At 37.7% G+C, this 20,778-nt stretch overlaps 1 pseudogene; it reads left to right on the forward strand.

Moving 5' to 3' along the window:
- The first annotated feature begins 14,075 nt into the window (after nucleotides 1-14,075).
- LOC149231191 (uncharacterized) lies at nucleotides 14,076-19,942 on the forward strand (annotated as a pseudogene).
- Nucleotides 19,943-20,778: the final 836 nt, after the last annotated feature.

Raw genomic sequence — 20,778 nt, forward strand, 5'->3', positions numbered from 1 at the left:
AAGCTCACCAAAGATGCTCAGAATTTCCCTTTGGAAAGTGGTAGGGGCATTTCATAGACCGAAAGGGAGGACCATATAAGAAAAAGTACCCCAAGGACATGTGAATGTAGTTTTGTCTTGATCCTTACAGTTGATCTAGATCTGATTGTAACCACTGAATCCATCCAAGAAAGAGAAGAACTTCTTCCATGCAAGACTATCTAACACTTGATCAATGAAAGGCAAAGCGAAATGGTCTCTCTTCATGGCTTTGTTCAATTCTCTGTAATCCACATATATCCTCCACTTCCCATTCTTCTTTGGGACCAAAACTAGAGGGGACACCTAATCACTATCTTAGATGAGGTATATGAACCCTTCATCCAACAACTTTTTAACTTATTCCTTTACTATGTCCTTGAGGGTTGGGTTCATTCTCTTTTGAGGTTGGTGCACAAGTTTTCATCCCTCCTCGATGTAGATGTGATGAGTAAAAACAAAGCGATGCACCCCCTTCATTTCTTTATAGTTCAAAACAAATGAATCTAAGTGTTCTCTCAACATCTTCCACAACTTCTCTTCTTGGTTGGCTGAGAGAGAGGGATTAATCTTCAATTTTATAGCCTTAGACCAAACTCTACAACTTTGACATGGACAACACTTGGGTAATTAAGAATAATTCAGTCCAAGGACTACTCTCAGACTTTTTCAAAATCTCATTAAGAGGCATCATATTGGGGGGTTGGTTCTGAAGGATCTGGTCAATGAGGTCATATTCATCAAGTTCACATCAAGTTTCCCCCCCTCCTATAAAAACATCTAGGGTGCATATTGGGTGGGATGTCATATGATACACTTCATATTCCTCCTAATCTTCTAGCCAAAGGGTAAGTTATGCTCAATGGATGGCTAAGCATGAGGATACAATACCAATGTTTGGACAAATGCTCATTCCTAATGGTCATGTTCCTAGCCCTCCAAATAATGTAAGCATCAACAATGGCTCAACATGACATTCCCAAGATGATAGGATAGCCATTGAATTTGGTTTTGGGATGGACAACCAAGTGTATATTTTCTTGTAGATTTAATAACTCATGTAATTTCCTAAACCACAAGACAAGAATATACTGTAGTCGCAAATAACGGAAACCAATGATGAATGAAATTAATAATCAGTAAGAGGAATAACATCAATGGCACATAACACAATATTTATCTGGGGAAAGAAGCTACTAAAAACCCATACTATCTATATTTCATTAGTCGGAAAGCTAAGTGAAAATACAAAGCTTGTTCTCACTAGAACAATTCCAGCAAAAGTATAATCAAGCCTTTACTCACAAGCTAGCTCAAGCCAAATCTTAGCCTATTCTTCTGATCTCCAGGCCCCTACTTCCTTAGTGCAATTCCTATAGGAATTAGCCTCTATTTAATCATGAAATTCTTCTTCCATAACTACGTAATCCAAACTGATGTCCTTCTCTGATTGCATGCGCTATCTGTAAAATTTAGAAAATTATACAACTGATAATACACTATCCTTGAACTGTAATCTCAACTAGGTCTTCCTCGGAACCGACATGCATGAGTTATTTATGAGTGAATATTTAGTTACATGACATGGCACTAAAGATGCACTGGTGCACTAACTGACTACTAGACCTCTACTAGTTCCACCAACAATTAGAACTAGTTTAACTGTCTGTAACTTAGTCAAACTGAGTTATCTAATTACGACTCAAATAAACTCAATTTGGACCACTAAAACTTAGGGATAACACTTATATGACTTTAGAGAGACTTCCAACTCAAATTTTCTAAGCTAACTAAGTCAACTTAACTTAGTTAACTATTACAAGTCGATATGAGAAAATAATTACAATTTAATTCAAGGACAAATTAAATTGGAATTTCTAGATGTTATTTTTAACGTTTCTTGTTGCTATTTTCAACACCAAGAAGTTAGTAGGATACTCCTAGGAGTCGATGGAGACCACTAAATCCTCAACAACACCCTTAGGAGCTACTATGGATCTATCTACAAGTTGCAGCACTGCAGTGGTCTTTCTTAAGGGTCCTTGGAGGTTTAGTTTTAGCATGGTTTCTTTAATCATCACATTGATGGAAACCCCATGATCAATTAGGGTATGATGGAAAATTATGCCATCAATGTGCACATCTACTATTGGACTTCTAGGATCTAAATATTTTGGACAAATCACTCTCCCCAACAACAAATCAGATAATTGACCAATAACATTGATGGTGGGGACGTGTCTTTTTCTCTTCCCAGGTTGCTTGAAACATTTGTCCTTGATAAGATTATTATAGATGGGAACATCCTTAATAGATTACAAGAGGGGTATTTAATAGACAAATTCTTCAGTTCTCCCAAAATTTCAGTCTCTCTTGGGGTGTGCTGGCTAGGATGGATCAATCTCTCAAGAAAAGGAGGTGGATTTACTTAAGGGGTACTCTATAGACCTATTATTCTTGCTCGTTATTGAGGTTCAGATTGGGTTGATCAAGCATCTAACATTTCTTGGGTGGTGCAGGATGAGTGAGTTGTGGTTGAGTGGAGGTGGAGGTAGTGTAGTAGGAGGTTGGTAGAGTTGAGGCCTCCACCTTTGTGATGGGTTATTCCATTAAGGAGGTTGAGAAGCATATGGCTAAAATGGTTGATTGACAAGTTGGGGAGGATATTGAGGAGCATAATGCCAAGAAGTAGGTGTGGACCATGATGGAAGAGTGGAAGAGTACTAGGGTGGCAAGAGTGCATTCTAGTTGGGATGGTAATAAGAGTAAGATGCACTTTTCATTCCCTACTGGTATGGACAAGGTCCTTGAGGCCTTCTTTGATTTATAAAGAAGAATTGTTCAGCCCCACCTTCTACACCTTGGCATACAACTTTTAAACTAGGAAAAGAAGGGCATTTATCTGTGGCATGGTTTTCTTCAGAGGCTGAGCAGACCTCTATGACATTTAACGGGCATTCATTTCTAAGGTGCCTTTTTCTACACTTAGGGCATAAAATAGCTAGGGCTCTCTCTGCTTCCTATTGTCTCCTCTTGATCTGCACAGTATCCATTTTCAAAGAAAAGGTATGCAACATTTCACTTTTAATGCCCTCCAACATGTTCCCAATCTCATTCTTGATGGATGTTTTGTAAGGAGAGGAATTGATCAAACATTCACTAGCCCTACCATAATTCCTATCAACCTTAGAGTGATTTTTTAACATTTTTTTGATGTCACATAATATAATTTGATAGATTTCTTCCCCAGACAACATGTTGAGGGTTTCCAGCATGTCTTCCCTAAACCCTCGATGAAGAACTAGCTTAAGTGATTCAAGATCAAGAGTACATCTATGCCTCCTATAAATGAGTTGAAATCTATCCTCATAGTCCTCTAGGGATTCATCAGGTCCAAGATTCATTCTAAATATTTCTGCCTTTGTTTCTTTGGACCTACAATAGTTCCTGTACCTTTTATTAAAGGATTGTTACATTTGAGCCTAGGTAGTGATGTTATCCTCAGGTAGACCCATAAGCCATTACAAGGTTGTATCCTTAAGGATAGATGGGAATAACTTCATCTTCTGGCCATCAAAGGCACAGTCGTAGGTCCTACAGACAACAGGAAATTCAAACATAAAACTATCAAGGTCCTTAGAGGTTAATCCATGGAAGTGTGGAAGGGTAGTGTGGTTTATATTCTTCATTCTAGCCTCTCTATTACTCTCTCTGATAGGGAAAACCTCATTGTTCCTATTTTTAACCATGGTTTGGGTAAGTGAAGTGGGTTCTTCTTCTTCCCCAATAGGTTCTTCAAAGATCTCAAGTTTCTCACCTAAAGGGTCTTCTAAGTCTCCTGTAGTTAGAGAGGGAAGCTGACAGTCACTGAAGAAGAGTGTAGGTTGACTGTTTGAGGGTGCGAGGGTGTTTGGTAAGAATTTTCCTTGAGTATCTCTATTCGTACAAAGCATGAAAGATTTTCTTTCCTTATTTTGTGTTATTTTTCCAAAATTGAATGGAAAATAGAAAATAATGCTTAAGCAAAAATAACATATACCTACACACCTACCTGGAAACGATGCCAAAAAGTGGTGAGCCTTGGTATTGTACCAAGAGTGCTACAACTCCCAAGGGCTCCTCAATTCTATTTATCAAGTCAGTGTTCATACAAAATTTGAGGATACAGTGCTATATACACGTTAGATGGGATTATACGTATGCGACCCTCAACTAGGACATTTTATCAAAAGTGCTCCAAGACCATTATTCCTACTAAATTAGAATGGAAACTAATTAATGAAGGTGCAATTTACAAGCTAACTCTAATGATAAAAAGAAAAATCCTTTTTGAACTTCAACTTGTAAATTCTATTGAATCAATTCATGAAAAGATAAGAGCTACGCTACTTGAAACAAGGGCACTACATTATCTTGCAGCCAACCATATAGCTATCAAGTCTAATTGCAAACATGAAGCTAACATACGAATTCATAACACAAGATTCCATGCATCATCTATCTATCTCACGCTTGCATATAAATCAATGTTCTATTTGTGCCAAATATTTGATAAAGAAACTAATGTTATTCTATTTTACAGTGAAGGATAAGGAGGGTTTGGAGTGAGATGATCTTGGAACAAACTGTCCTCAGACAGGCGGCCCAACAGGCTTCAGTATTAATTCAAGCAAAATATTACATACCGAGTTAAGCCTCAAGAGAAGAGCTTTTCTAGTCTCTGGTCTCTTAGAGCTCAGAATACAACACTCTTATTCTCACACTCACGCACACTCGATGCCTACACACACACACAAAACCTCTATTTATAACTCTAGAACATAAGAGAATTATTGAGGGTCCTTGTCTGACATTACTTAGTCATGACGGTGTCTACCCAATATTCTCGAGTACAAATTAAAGTAAATGCACTAAAAATATTCTACCAAGGTCCTTTCGGACTATGGTCACTATCAAAATCTGATCCGGGATCATGATCTTCAGATGATTGAGACGGAAGCCTTTGCTTTAACCAAGAGGTGTTGAGCCACTTTAAATATTCGTCCTCCCATGTGGGGTCGTTCTGTTCTTGAGCATCTTGGTACATGTCCACGAATACTGTTTCCTTTTCCTCGGATACCTTCTCTTTTCCTTTTGAGGTGGCCATGACTATAGAAGATTCTCCTTTTAGTGGTGCCCGTGAAGTTTGTCCTGTATCAAACTTTATCGTATCTGTCGTGACATAAAGATTCTTTTGAGGGAAAACATATTCATTGTCAGCTTTAGTCCATCTGTTAACATAGGCAAGTGGATCGATCTCTATGTTAAGGAAAGAATCTTTTTTACTTTTCCGGAACTCGGGCATTGTTTGAACTGACAGCTCCACTCCATCTAATAATTCCCACTTGAAGATCTGGAACATGCTGACCAATCGTTCGATGGCATATTGGACCCATAGCTTGCAATTATGACTGATATTTTCTTGTTGTTGCCATCCTAGTTCAAAAATCATAGAGGAACATACTGAAGTGGATAATAACAAATTGATCAGGCAGATTACATCATCAGTCCAATTTCCAGACATTACACTAATCGTGATGAAGGTCTTTTGATTAATTAACAATTTAATTACGCCAAATCTTCCTTGAAGCGTTTCCAATGTTCTGATCATTGACAATTTTTCTGGTAGCTTCAGGGTGTGAAATTCTTTAAGCCATAGCGTAATTTTCTTGATTTCTTCTTGATTATTGGCAATCTTGGATGCCTCAACCTTACATGGACCATATACTTGTGCAAAAGGATTTGGCACTATAGGAGTTCTGAATTCCATACTTTGGTAATCCCATGGTGCAGAGAAAGTTCTCAAATATTGTAGCGATCTTTCAACACATTGAGAAGCTCTGGTTTGCATCTTTTTCTGACATTGCCCATTTCTGATTTCCCAATCTACGAATGGTGCGAGAAGCTCGTACTAGGGAAAAGAGTCTGTACCTGCAAAATTCTCATCGTTTCTTTGAAGAAACGCAACTTCCAATTCTTCAAAAAGATCAGGAATTCTCAAAGATTTCAGGAATCTTTCAACCTTTTCATTCATATTAATTTCTTCTAAATCCAACATCTTGGTAGTAGTATATACAGCAAAAGCAAAATCAACTCCTCCAATTATCTGATAATAATTTAAAATCTGCAAAACTTTGATCATGTCATCATTATAGATTTTAGTCCAGTAATCATCAAGGGTCTTGAAATACAGCTTTACTTTCATGTTGGGTAAAGGATATACCTTCACCAATTCTTCATCTAGGCCTAAAAAATACCAACATTTTTAGATTGCCATGCTTGGCATTTCTGTATCCATTGGTTTCTTCTAAGTCTCAAACCAACGACCTTTTTGATTTCTTTAACAACATCATTAAGGACAAAATCAAGGATCTGGAATCTTTTAACAAAGGTCTCAAAGCTGTCATCAGAAGGATTCTTACCTGGAAGATCAAAAATATCTCTATGAACATGAGCTTTGTTCATTTCTCTGGTGAGAGCATCAGCTAAATAATTGGAGTTACCAGGAACCCATTCAACATCAAAGTCATACATCTGAAACCACATTTGCCATGCCAAGAGTCGTCCTCATGCAAGCTGTTTAGAAATCTTCGCTATCAAGAAGTATTTAAAATTCATAGAATATTTTCTGATTAAAAATCTTGCTGGAGCTAGGTAAGGCTTGAATTTCTGTATACCATTGAATATGGCAAGGGTTTCTTTTTCTGCTAGAAAATATTTTTTCTGATGAACTAAAAATTTGCCAGATGCATATGCACATAACACTTCTTCTTTTTCTTCTCCTTCTCCCTTTCTTTCAAAAAGGACTGCTGCCCAAAAATTATCAGAGGCATCAGTCTGTAAGATGAGAAAACCATTACCTGGTGGTTTGAGCTCAGGGAGATTCTGACATTCAGCTTTTAACGATTGAACTGCCTTTGTGGCCTCAGGTGACCAACCAGAATGTAAATGTTTACGAATCGGGGCAGTTTTTTCAGAGAGTCTAGGAATATATTTATGTACATAGTTCAAGATTCCTAGAAAACGCTGAATCATTTTAACATCATGCAATTGATCAGGGAATTCAGACAACTTGGTTAGAACATGGGGCTGCATCTGAATTTTCCCATTGCTAACATGAATACCTAAAAAATCAATACTATCTTGAAATAGAAGCATCTTTTTTTCTGACAAAACAAGACCATGTTGTTTTGCTTCCTCAAGGAAGATCTATAAATGCTTCAAATGTGTTTCAAGATCAGGACTATGAACCAAAATATCATCAATATATATAACAATAAAATCATATTTACCAAAGATATGATCCATTCGTGTCTGGAAGAAAGCGGGAGCATTCTTCAATCTAAATGGAACAACTCTCCATTGATAAAAACCGGTGGGACATGTGAACGCGGTCTTGTACTGATCTTCTTCTTTGATTTGAATCTGATAATAACCAGATTTCATGTCGAACTTGCTAAAAATCTTACTGTTCTGAATTTTTTGCATTATTGTTTCTTGTCTGGTGATCTGAAAATGGAATAAGGGTGCAAGATATCCATTTCCCATAATTTCAAATGTGAGTTATACACTCCAAGTGACCTCTGAAAATGTGAAAACTTCTTATTTCTTATACAGAGATAGACTGTAGGGGTATTCACCGGAAATGTCACCTCTAAAGAGAGGATGAGTTCCAGAGGCTACCTGGCCCTCTACAGGCTCTGCCTAAAGAAATAACAAAGTAAACACTTAGAAGTCGTTGACATACACATACTTGAAGTTTGATGTCTTGTGGAATAAGACAAATAACTTTCTGCAGCTGAATAGGTGATCATATGTGTATGCAAGTTATGTATATTTTCTGTTTAACACTTTATATCAGTTTTGTTTAGCATATCATCTTCAGCAAATAAAGACATCAAAATGATAAAGCAGTTCACCCCTTCTGGGCTACATCTGCTGGACCAAGCCTCTCAAACTAGGCTTGTCCTCTTGTATTAAAAATGCTACAAAGGCTAATACAAGAATATGAGTGTCTCGAAAGACAAATCTGACTGTAAATAAAGAATCAAAAGATAGGAATTAGCTAAACATGCTCTTTCCCAAGCACTAAACAGTGAGATTGTACCTCATACAGTACTTTCCCAAATTGGCCCTAGTGGCCCTTTAGACTTGCATGGAGAATTTCGAGGTGAAGATGACCTCAATTGGTTCTGAAACCTCTACCATTAGACTTAGAAGGTCGAAAATAACAAACATAAGCTTTTGAATCACCAAAAACGGATGAACATAGCCCCCAAACAACTCAAGCACTGAAATGGCCCTAGTGGCCCTGAAAGCTTCCTTGAAGCTAAACAGTGAAAAGAATGCCTCAAAAGGAAAAACGAGTTGTAGAAATGGATTCAAAATGCTGAAAAACTTCAGGAATGCCCTTCGTTCCACATTCACTAGATGCACAATTCCCAATGCAGCTCCCAAACTGATTTGGCCCTGGTGGCTCCTCGAACTTCCACGAAGCAAAATCACCTACAAATGACCTCAGATGGCTGTGAAACCTATGCCAATGGCTTGAGAAGGTTGAAGATACCCAAAATAAAATAAAAAATTCATCCAAAAAGGACTTTCCTAGCCAAAGTTATGGCTCATTAAAGTTTCTCCAGTCTGCCCTAGAAAAACTCTAGTTAAAACTAGCTCACTGCCAAATTACCCCGCTAAATTTGGAAATTCCGCCATTTTTGGAGCACACCGCCAAAAAATCCGCCATAATGATTGTGACTACCAGCTAACTGTTAGTGTCTTTCAATGCACACGTGAACATTCCTGGTGGTTTTGGGTTTACCTCGGAGTTTGAGCCGAACTTTTGGTTGAATTGTTTGTTTACCCCCGTTGCCTCTGCATGTGAACGCAACAAACGTGGTGGCAGTTGCATTTTATATGCCGGCGGTCAATGTTCTGGCCCACGGTTATGGGCGCGTAGTCACATATACATGGGGGCTGACCCTTAGGGGCTGGCCCCGTTCGGCCCCGCCCTTAAACAAATTCAAACTTTAACATAAGTTTGTTCCCCCCATACATCAAGTGCCAACCATATGGTTTAATGGTAAGGCGTGGGAGTGTTATAAGGCAGGTCGCGTGTTCAAACCTCTCCATTGCCAAATTTTTAACGCATATGCACCTATAATGTTGATGTCACCCTGGGCCACGTGGCAGTTTTTGATTCGCTGCCCAAAAGGAATATTCCCTGGAATATTCGAAGGAATATTCCCTGGAATATTCGAAGGAATATTCCCTGGAATATTCGAAGGAATATTTGGTGGAATATTCTTTTTTAAATTTTTTTGAAAAAATTCAAAAATTAAGAGTCATTGGGCGATTTTGTTTTTGGCATAACTTCTGCATACGGAGACCGTTTTTCAAACCATTCACAGTGCCAGAATCAGGAAGACGAGCTCTATCCGATTGTTCAATTTCAAACCAGTTCCAAGAAATTTCATTTTTGACCATTTTACGACACTTGGTCCTGAGTTCCTGATCACACCTCCCAAATTAGAGAGCTTTTGGTCCCCAAAAGCTTATTGAATCTCTGAACTGAACTGTACAACACTTGAGGAACAAAAATATCCTCTTCCGTTCAACCAAAAGAGCATACTGATGCGAAAATGTCCTGCCTTATCAACTGTTGTCATCGCAAATGTTGCTGCATAAACCAAGTACTCGTCGAATCCTGACCAAGTTCTTTTGCCAGACAAATCTAAAATTTCAGGAACCAGCAATGAAACTTGTTGATATATGAGATGAAATATTCCTCTGAACATGTGGGCTTGCCAACTGTCACGATGCCCATCCATGGCACCTCCGCTCCAGAAGAAGAGCTGCCTCCCAAATGAGAAGGCTTTTACCGGTTGTAGCATGCCGAATGTACTGCAACTTGCATTCCCTTAACAAAGAAATGCATTCAATCAAAAGACATGCAACTTTAATTGGATAAGAATTCTAACCATTTCTTACCAATCCATTTCAAAGGCGCTTCCTTTAACTGCACATCAATATCAACATGTGTATCATCCTGACACATATCAATGATGGAAACTTCCTTCCCATTCTTGCCATATTCTTTCTTCAATTTCTTCAACTTTCGTGGAAGCATTGTTGGATTCAGAGTCCAACACCTTTCAGTTGTATGTCCATGCTTATGGCAATAAGTGCAACACATGTTCATCTTCTTGATAGCATGATTTGCATTTTTCAATGGAACTTTGGTTCCTGGCCTCCTTTCCTTCAAAAGTTTCCTGTATGTTGCCATTCTTTTCCAACATTTAGAAACACTATGGTTAACCAAACCACAAAAAGAACATGCAATTCTATTCCAATGCTTGTGTGGAAATTTACCATGCTTTACATGATCAAAGGAAATATGACTAAAATTAGATTTATACCTTTCTCTTTCACCTTCATTACCTTCATGAGGAGGTGAATCAAATGAAGAAGAAGCTCCCTTTGGAACACTATCAATCCCTTCAATGGTTTTAGAGCTTTCACCACTTTCTTGTTCAAGTGCATGCTTATGCACACCTTCTTCTTGCAAGGCATGTTTCAAACTATTGCATTCCTCATGGATACAACCTTTACAACCTTGAGATAAAGAACCTGAAATGAAACTCCTTCTAGGAACTGTTTCAATTGCCTTCATGGCTACTTTGGAACTTTCTCCATAAGATTGTCCACAACCAAGACCCAAACACTTAGGCCCTACCTCAACCATTATTGGCTCAACTATACCCTGTGCATGTTTGCCCAATCCTTTTCCTTCATATCCCATTTTGGACATCAACTTGGACCCTATGCCTCTCGTATTTTTCTCAAAAGAACCAACATAAACATTCTTATAAGAATTTGAAGACAAGCTAGAATTGTTTACCTCTTCTTCAAGTTGATACTTGGCTAAGGCTTCTTTGGCAACAAGGAGTTGTGTCTCCAACTCATGAATCCTTTCCAGATTCATGTTTGCAATATGAAGTTAGCCTTCCATTTCCTTCAATTGGTCAGAAAGCAAGTGCTTCTCTTCCCTCATGGAATTCAATTGCTCTTGAAGTCTAGAGCTCTTTCTTTCATCCTCATACATTTCTCTCACCATATTCATCATGATGAAAAATTCTTGCTTCAAGCCTTCATCAAAAAATCTTTTGAAGCAAGACGATTTTGAGAACTCACTTATGGAAGTTGTCATTATAAAAATGAACAAAAGAGCTTCAGCAAACTCAAACAACAAGTAGTTTGCAGAATAATAAAGCAGTCAATCTTCAACACTGCTTAAGACACCTTTCAAGCTACACAATCAAGCTAGTGATGTCAGTCAAGCAAACCTAGTGCTCTGATACCATCTGATCTGAAAATGGAATGTACTTGTTTAACGGTGCAAGGTATCCATTTCCCATAATTTCAAATGTGAGTTATACACTCCAAGTGACCTCTGAAAATGTGAAAACTTCTTATTTCTTATACAGAGATATACTGTAGGGGCATTCACCGGACATGTCACCTCTAAAGTGAGGATGAGTTCCAGAGGCTACCTGGCCCTCTACAGGCTCTGCCTAAAGAAATAACAAAGTAAACACTTAGAAGTCCTTGACATACACATACTTGAAGTTTGATGTCTTGCAAAATAAGACAAATAACTTTCTGCAGCTGAATAGGTGATCATGTGTGTATGAAAGTTATGTATATTTGTTGTTTAACACTTTATATCAGTTTTGTTTAGCATATCATCTTCAACAAATAAAGACATCAAAATGATAAAGCAGTTCACCCCTTTTGGGCTACATCTGTTGGACCAAGCCTCTCAAACTAGGCTTGTCCTCTTGTATTAAAAATGCTACAAAGGCTAATACAAGAATATGAGTGTCTCGAAAGACAGATCTGACTATAAATACAGAATCAGAAGATAGGAATTAGCTAAACATGCTCTTTCCCAAGCACTAAACAGTGAAATTGTACCTCATATAGTACTTTCCCTAATTGGCCCTAGTGGCCCTTTAGACTTGCATGGAGAATTTCGAGGTGAAGATGACCTCATTTGGTTCTGAAACCTCTGCGTTTAGACTCAGAAGGTCAAAAATAGTAGACATAAGCTTTTGAATCACCAAAAACGGATGAACATAGCCCCCAAACAGCTCAAGCACTAAAATGGCCCTGGTGGCCCTTAAAGCTTCCCTGAAGCTAAACAGTGAAAAGAATGCCTCAACAGGCAAAACGAGCTATAGAAATCGATTCAGAATGTTGAAAAACTTCAGGAATGACCTTCGTTCCACATTCACTAGCTGCACAATTCCCCATGCAGCTCCTAAATTGGTTTGGCCCTAGTGGCTCCTGGAACTTCCACGAAGCAAAATCACCTGCAAATGACCTCAGATGGCTGTGAAACCTGTGCCAATGGCTTCAGAAGGTTGAAGATACCCAAAATCAAAAAACAATTCGTCCAGAAAGAACTTTCCTAGCCAAAGTTATGGCTCATTAAAGTTTCTCCAGTCTGCCCTAGAAAAACTCTTATTAAAACTCGCTCACTGCCAAATAACCCCGCTAAATTTGGAAATTCTGCCATTTTTGGAGCGCACCGCCAAAAACTCCGCCATAATGACCGTGACTACCAGCTAACTGTTAGTGGCTTTCAATGCGCATGTGAACATTCCTGGCGGTTTTGGGTTTACCTCGGAGTTTGAGCCGAACTTTTGGTTGAACTGTTTGTTTACCCCCGTTGCCTCCACATGTGAACGCAACAAACGTGGTGGCAATTGCATTTTATATGCTGGCAGTCAATGTTCTGGCCCACGGTTATGTGCTCGTAGGACTCACATATACATGGGGGCTGACCCTTAGGGGCTGGCCCTGTTCGGCCCCACCCTTAAACAAATTCAAACTTTAACATAAGTTTGTTCCCCCCATACATCAAGTGCCAACCATATGGTCTAACAGTAAGGTGTGGGAGTGTTATAAGGCAGGTCGCGTGTTCAAACCTCTCCATTGACAAATTTTTAACGCATATGCACCCATAATGCTGATGTCACCCTGGGCCACGTGGCAATTTTTGATTTACTGCCCAAAAGGAATATTCCCTGGAATATTTCAAGGAATATTCTATGGAATATTCTTTTTTTAATTTTTTTGAAAAAATTCAAAAATTAAGAGTCATTGGGCGATTTTGTTTTTGGCATAACTTCTGCATACAAAGACCATTTTTCGAACCGTTCGTAGTGCTGGAATTAGGAAGATGAGCTCTATCCGGTCATTCAGGTTCAAACCAGTTCTGAGCACTTTCATTTTTGACCATTTTACGACACTTGGTCCTGAGCTCTAGATCATCTGGGCAGAGGTTAATTAAAACTTTTTGTTATGGAATTTAGAGGCTTATAATTGATAACCATTCTATCTTTACCTCTAACAATTTCAAAATGATTTCTGACCAGAAATGCAGAACAGGAATAATGTGAAGCACTGGGTTCAATCAACTGGAGATGCAACAATTCTTCAATCTGTTTTCTTATTTCTTTTTCATCTGCTGGAGTACAGGGTATTAATTTTCCAGTTACCCCGTTGTCATGGAGAGTAATTATATCTTGTTGAGGACTCTCTATACTCCAGAATGCTTTAGGATTTTCAGAACAACATTTTAACAATTCATCACAAAGATTCATTTGCTCTGGAGACCAATCAGGATTTCTATTGGCTTTTTGCTTTGGCTGACTCCTTTTTTCATATATCTGCAAAACTTCTTGCCAATCATGAGATTCATTTTTGTTTTTATTGATGCCTGCTTTCTTTTGACTATTTTCTTTTCTAGCTTCAGAATTAGCTAGAGTCAATCGTGGGACTGCTATTGCCTTTTTCTTGATATTACAAATTATCTTGTCTTCACTAATAGTCACAGGCAATACAGAATTGATAAATGGCATTCCAAGGAACAAACTTGCAGAAGCATCATAATGTTGAATCGCTGACATTTTGACAATACTCCCCCCAATTTTTAAAGAAACATTATCAACATAATGGGTGAGATTTACAGAGCCACCAATGGTCTCAGAAACTAAAATATTCTGCAAAGGTTTCCACAAACCTTTAAATAATGACGGTCGAGCCAAATTATTGGAACCACCTGTATCAATGAAAGCATCAACAGAGATCCAATCTCCTTTAACAAGAACTTCAACAGGAATGTAGAGGAGATTATTAGATTTAACAATCTTTTTAAGGAAAGAGCTTTCATCATTGCTAACAGGGGTAGAGACAGACAAAGATGAAGATGATGAAGCAACTGTCTTCGGGTAAGGACAAAAAGAATTCAAAGTGGACTGTGGAGGCTGAGAAATAAAAACGGAGCTTGAATTCTTAGGGCCTTGACTTGTAGATGGGACAATATCATCTGAGCAATCTTCTGATGTCTCTTCAGTGCATTCGTCGGAACTATACACATCATTGTAGTGGCCTAGGTGTTTCCCTTGATCATGGTGTCATTGCTGGGGGTCAACCTACTTCTAAACTAAGTCCAAATTGTAGCAAAGGTTAAAACATGTGGAGAAATAGGAGGCTACAGGTATGCTATAGGAAGCTGCTACATGGATGCTACATGAGGCTACTGTAGGTGCCCTGCATTGCTATAGGAAGATTGCCGAGAAGGTTTAGGAGGTATGAATGATGGGTTTAAGGGGTGGCAAGAAGGGAATGTTTTAGGGACTAATATTCGCCCATGGGCTAATTTTCTATACTTTTTCGAAAACAAAGATTCGCTAAATTCCATTTTTTTGTAAACATGATTCGCCCAAATTTTATAGAATGAAATTATTTTACCCTAAAAATCGTCAAAATATTATATATAGACTATATAAAAATATTATAAATTTGAATATTTTTACAAAAATATCTCCAAATATTTTATGGATTTCATATTAAAGATTAGTGCGATTCAACAAGGTTTCTAAACATTAAGATAAATTTCCAACCTTAAAATTTTACCTGCTGGCAAGGTGGATAGAGGTTGAGGTAAATGGTTGAAAGCTAGCCAACACCCCTGGCCAAGCTCCATTCCTTTGGAAGGCCTGTTTTTCACTAGGAGAGATGCTCATGGTAATCTAAGAGAATGATCTCAAGAACATAACTTTCAAGACAAAATTTGGGATTCATAAAAGAGAGTGAGGAAGTCCATGATGGAGCTAGTGAAGGGCCCCTTTGCTGCATATCCAAACAACCCTGCAGCATCACATGCATGTATCCTTTTATTGTTGACAAAATGAAACAACTAATATTGGAAAAGATGAGTTGAATTTAAATGTCATCTAATCTATGCAAAAAATTATGATTTGGTCAATAAATCAACTCATAAGGTACAGTAAGCACATGGAAAATAGGATGAATAACATAAATCTTCTTCCAAGAAATCATAAACATAATATTTTTGAATTGTGATTGTAGATCCTTCTATTCATGCTCCCATGGGAGAGATGAGGTAGAGGTTGCAATCACAAGATTTTGATGTGGTATTCTCTAATGGAATGCAAGAAACTAGTAAGCACTCTAAACCAAAAGAAAATACAAATATGCAAGAGGGTCCTACGCCACTTGTGTTGGGATAGAACCCAATAGCCTCAGCCCTCTAGAACTAACTCATTGATTAACCAAGAAGAAGCTTCTCATTTTCATTACATCAATAGCTACCTAGCCGAAAACAAAGTTCGAATCCTAATGATATATTTTACATGTTTATTTATACAATAGGGTAGCTACTAGTAGCACCCTAGAAAATAGGATCGCTTTTCTACCATAATTCGAGATTGGTGGACCTTGATCTTCATTAACTGCACTTGCTTGGCTACCAATGACCTCATCTTGCTTGGATGCCAATGACCTCGAACTGATGAAAGAGATTGTGGTGATCTTGGGTTGATTGAAGGAGTTAAGGAGGTGGACAACGTCCTAAAATCTCTCTGTGCTGTCTATTTTGAGTCCCTACATGTAAATCATCTAAAAAATGTTCCATTTCTTGCAATTAAACCATATTAGGTCACATGACATAGAAAAACATCTTTTACCCCTCTCACTAAACATAATATACTAAACATAATATAAAAGAAAATGTAAATAAATGTGAGAAAAAGATAGTTTTGAAGACGGAGGATGGAATTATAACCCTTATAATTACCTATTAATGAGTCTCATTAGGTATCTGAATGGTCACATCAACTATAATGTTTTTCATAGTCCTTCCAGAACGAATTAAAATTTTTAATGGTATATATTATTTTTATGGTATATGAATATAAATAAAAACCAACATCATATTATTACAATCCCATCAATATTTACACAAAGTGTTCCCTTTTGAAACTCCTCACCTTCATCTTTCGTCCACACTTTTGTTTTCCACCATATGTAAAAACAATTGTCATTACATCCACCGTCCGTTTGTGAAAACAATTGTCATTACATCCACCATATGTTTGTGAAAACAATTGTCATCATAGCGAAGGAGTGCCCCTAGGGACATTGTGGTGTGTGTCATATTCTTCTTTGTCTTCACGGTTGAAAAATGAGTAACACAAGGAATTATTGTTGATTTCTCTTGTGCATTGACGCTCTTCGCACGCATAGACAAAGCCTTCACGAAATACAAGGAATTATTGTTGATTTCTCTTATGCATTGCAGCTCTTCACATCGTGAAGTGCCTCTTCTCATCCCAATATCTTGCCAGGTTCCCCGTAGGGATGAATTTTCATACAATTCTTCTAGGCCACTTCCTCACCGTAACCGTCACTCTAAGAATACTTGAATATTCCACAACATTGGGAATTCGGGTGGAGGGAGTAGAAGTCAACCACCCTGACATATTCAATGATGACCAGTTCTTGGACATTCTAGGCATTGACAGTTTCTTTAGGGCGGACGAAGAAGAAGTTTCAGTTTTTGTGAAGGCGCGGTGGCAACAAGAGAAGGAGCAGCAGCTGGCGAGGAGGAGAATGACATATCTGTCAAAAGCAGCGATGAAAATAAGTGATGATAGAGATGAAAGATAGAGGGTACAACGCTCTTGCCATTGACCTGTGTCTTAGCTCCCTCCATTCTTGGACTAACAACATCACCGTGTTTGAGCCGCGCGATAACTTCGTTTGATTGGAGGTGGGCCAAGACTACTTCAAACTTCTCGGCTACCACGTGCTTCCCAATCATCGCTTTCTCTATGTCGATGTCGCCCATCTGCCCAAGGGCACCACATTGCAGACGCTCATGGCCAGAGATACTTCATCATCGTTGTTGGGACAACTGGAAGTTTGTTCGTGACAAATACCAACACTAGAAGTACCTTCTTTTTTATGCCCCGTGGTTTAGTAGTACATAAATTATCAATACTATAATAGGTAGTTGGTTTTAGTTTAGTAGCAAGATGGCGTTCATTTAAGTTCCACTTGAAAATCCCAGTTAGAAGTTTGACGAGATTGATGAATGTCCAAATAAACATTAGATTTTCACAGGAAAAATATAAAATTCGCTTGATAATCAGTTCTGAATTTAGGGTATGACGTTGGTAATGGGGTATTTGTTTTTTCAATTATATCTTTTTTCCTGGAACCGAGGAATTTATTAGCTTCTAGATTTTAGATTGTAATTAGGTTCTTGAATTAATTTATACAGTGAAAAATGATAATTTGACTAGTAAAAGTATACTATCTAAGTAATTTTAAATTGTCAAAAATATTCTTCAATCAAGGTGCGAGCCGGAAAATATCAGTAATATCACTGCATGACGGACACTCCATGGATCCCAAGGCAATCCCTCGCCACCATCCACATGCTCGTATGGCATGGAGCGATGGAAGATTGTATAGACGCATTCAATGTAATTAACGTAGGTGGTCAGGTTTGTTTAACACGTATTCAATCTGGTAAGTCCTATGTCTGTTTATGGATTTGGCATAAGTTTGGAGTCGAGCAACACTACAATCTGTGGAGGAATTACATGGAGATATCTCTAAGGGATCTAGTTCATTCACAGTGGGTTCAGGTCGTCGGTCTCGGGTATGTGCTCAGTCTTATCACTTATTTCTCTATCATGACTCGTTCTTCCTATCTAAGGGTTTCATGGGAGAAGGGCTATGCATTGTATAAAATGATCAGGGGATGTACTCTCTAGAAATGGTTATGGTGGTATCTGAATTTCTTGAAGTTTGTCTTGTTTTATATATGCCTATGTCTGTGCTCTATGGAGTTTTGTTGGCTCTTATGGGGATTCTATTGATTAGGCCAAGGGGCTGCTCATGGTTTCTCAGGTTTTGTCACTAGAGTCCCAACCCTAGTTTTCCTTTAGCATTTTGTGGCTATGGTCCTATCCCCGACCTTTGCAAAGAAATGGTTTGGTTTTTAATTTTTCCCTCAGTTGTTTTGATTATTGGTGGACTTATGGTTCTGAGCATCGAGACTTCTTCTTTTTAAGGCTACGGGACTACAAATGGGGCCACAGTTGGGATTCGCATTGGCTGTGGTTCCCACAATCAACTACCTTGATAGATCCTCTCAGGTGCCACCCTTGGTAGCACTCTTCTTATGGGTTTTGGATTCTTCTAGGAAGGCATTTTGGGTGTCAATTTTTGGGTCTGAGTTTGTTTTGTTTGCTTCACAAGCCTAGTATGTCGTCCCGTGTTGCTCCTAAAGGAGGCCAAAACACCCATGGTTCTCAAGGGCTTGGAAACAAAGGAAACATTCCCACAACCTCCAACACTCCTATCAAATCCACTGGTAAATCTCGTGGATGCAAGTCAACCTCTAGGATTGTTGATGAAGCAGCTACAACATATCACACAGGCTCAGCCCCGGTTCGTCAGCTCATCGCTAAATGGGAAGCGGAGTTAAATGAGACAACGAGACTATTGGACCTTGACTTAGATGATTGGCATACCCTAGTGCCTGACCCAAGGCATTCTCTAGGTCCTGCTTCTTAGTATAAACAGATTGTTCGCTTGTATTCACTGTTGAAAAGCCTCATGGTTAAAGCCATGGAACACATTCCTTGACGTTCGGCCATGACTCTTCAGGCTTTCCCAAACTATAGCAAAGATTTTCAAGAAATCAAATTTTAGCTACAATAATAAAACAATCGCCTCAGCCACATCAAGAGGCATCTCCCATGCATTTTGCGATCTAAACTTCCCGGGTCAAGTGCAAAGGATTTGGCTCTAGTTGACTCCGTAGATGAGGAGTAGTTTGGCGTATCACCTCTATTTTACTTATTAGTGTATGTAATAACTTTTATCTTTTTAGTGCTTTCTGTATTTTTACAGATACCTAGATGCTATTTGGTTTAAAGACAATCAATTTTTTTTTAGCATGGATGGATAAACTTATTCTATTTTGTTTTTGAATACCTTATCATGTCATTAGGTGGCCAACAGACCTAGTTTTCCTCCGAGAAAATTAATGCCACCTAACCATTCAACATATGGATGTAACCTATCTGTTTTTGAATGATAATCAAGATAAAGGTCCTACCAAGCTTACAAAAAAAAATGTCAAAAATATGATTTGACAAATAAAAATATGTAATCGAAGTAGTTTTGAATTACCACATTTAGATTTGATTAAACATTTACTGAAAATTGATAGTGTTTCATGGCAGGAGATCCTTCATCGTCGTTGCTGGTGACCACCAACTTCTCTGCTTCTTATTTTCCAAGAAACGAGGACGCACGGGTGTCAATCAATTATGTGGGCATTGAGGACCTTAATGTTTTCTCCAAGTCTTTCATCATTGTCCGTGGCATTCCTTGTCCTTTTCCTCAACTATATGTTACTACTAGTTCTAATTCATTATCCTTTGCTAGCTACACACCAAATCCATGCTATCTTTGTAATCGTCACCATATACATTAGTGTACAATTTTGGTCACCATATACATTAGTGTACAGTTTTGCTGAAATTTCTTTTAGATCTTGGTAGTATTTCTTTTAGTTTACAATGTAGATAATTATGATAATTATGATGGAGTGGTTTACATTTCTTTATAGGACTTTTTCAACATCAATGTTTAGAGTCCACTATATCGATGTGCCATTTTTGCTTTTAATTACCATTATTTGTTATGCAACAAAATTATGGGTGGCTTCCCAATCTATATCCTTCTATATTTTTCTTCCATCGTCAAATTATTTTCTATAAAGATTCTGAAAAATTATAAGTTGTTTTGTAGATGGGTAGTCTAATTGTTATGAGTTTTGGATATGTTGTTTTGTAGATGGTAGTCTAATTGTTATGAGTTTTGGATGAACTCTTTATGGAATTGATTTTTTTTCACATTAAATATATTTATGTATTTAAAAATATATTTTAAATAATATAAAAAATATAATCTAATAAAAAATTGTTTCACTAAAATTAAAATAAATGTAAAAGGTGGAATTATTAGGTAACATTTAGAAAGTATCAAATGTGTTTTAATAATTTGTATTTTATTTATTTATTTACTCTTCCACTCAATAGAATGTGGATTTAATAACTAGAATGTGTACTTCATATAAATTTATAATTAGAATGTGGATTTCATAACTATTTATAATTAGAAGGTAGACGTAATAAGAAATTATATATTCAATTATAATAATAACGGGGATTTTTTTTTTTTTATATTTTAAAAATCATTTTTAAATAATATCAACATAGATTTTGGATTTACCAAGAGTTTAGGGGATCAAATATTCTAATATGCAAA

This window comes from Pinus tabuliformis, chromosome J (genome assembly GCF_031772625.1).
Source record: "Pinus tabuliformis cultivar Carrire ecotype Pingquan chromosome J, CPIR1, whole genome shotgun sequence".
In the NCBI taxonomy this organism is placed as follows: domain Eukaryota; kingdom Viridiplantae; phylum Streptophyta; class Pinopsida; order Pinales; family Pinaceae; genus Pinus; species Pinus tabuliformis.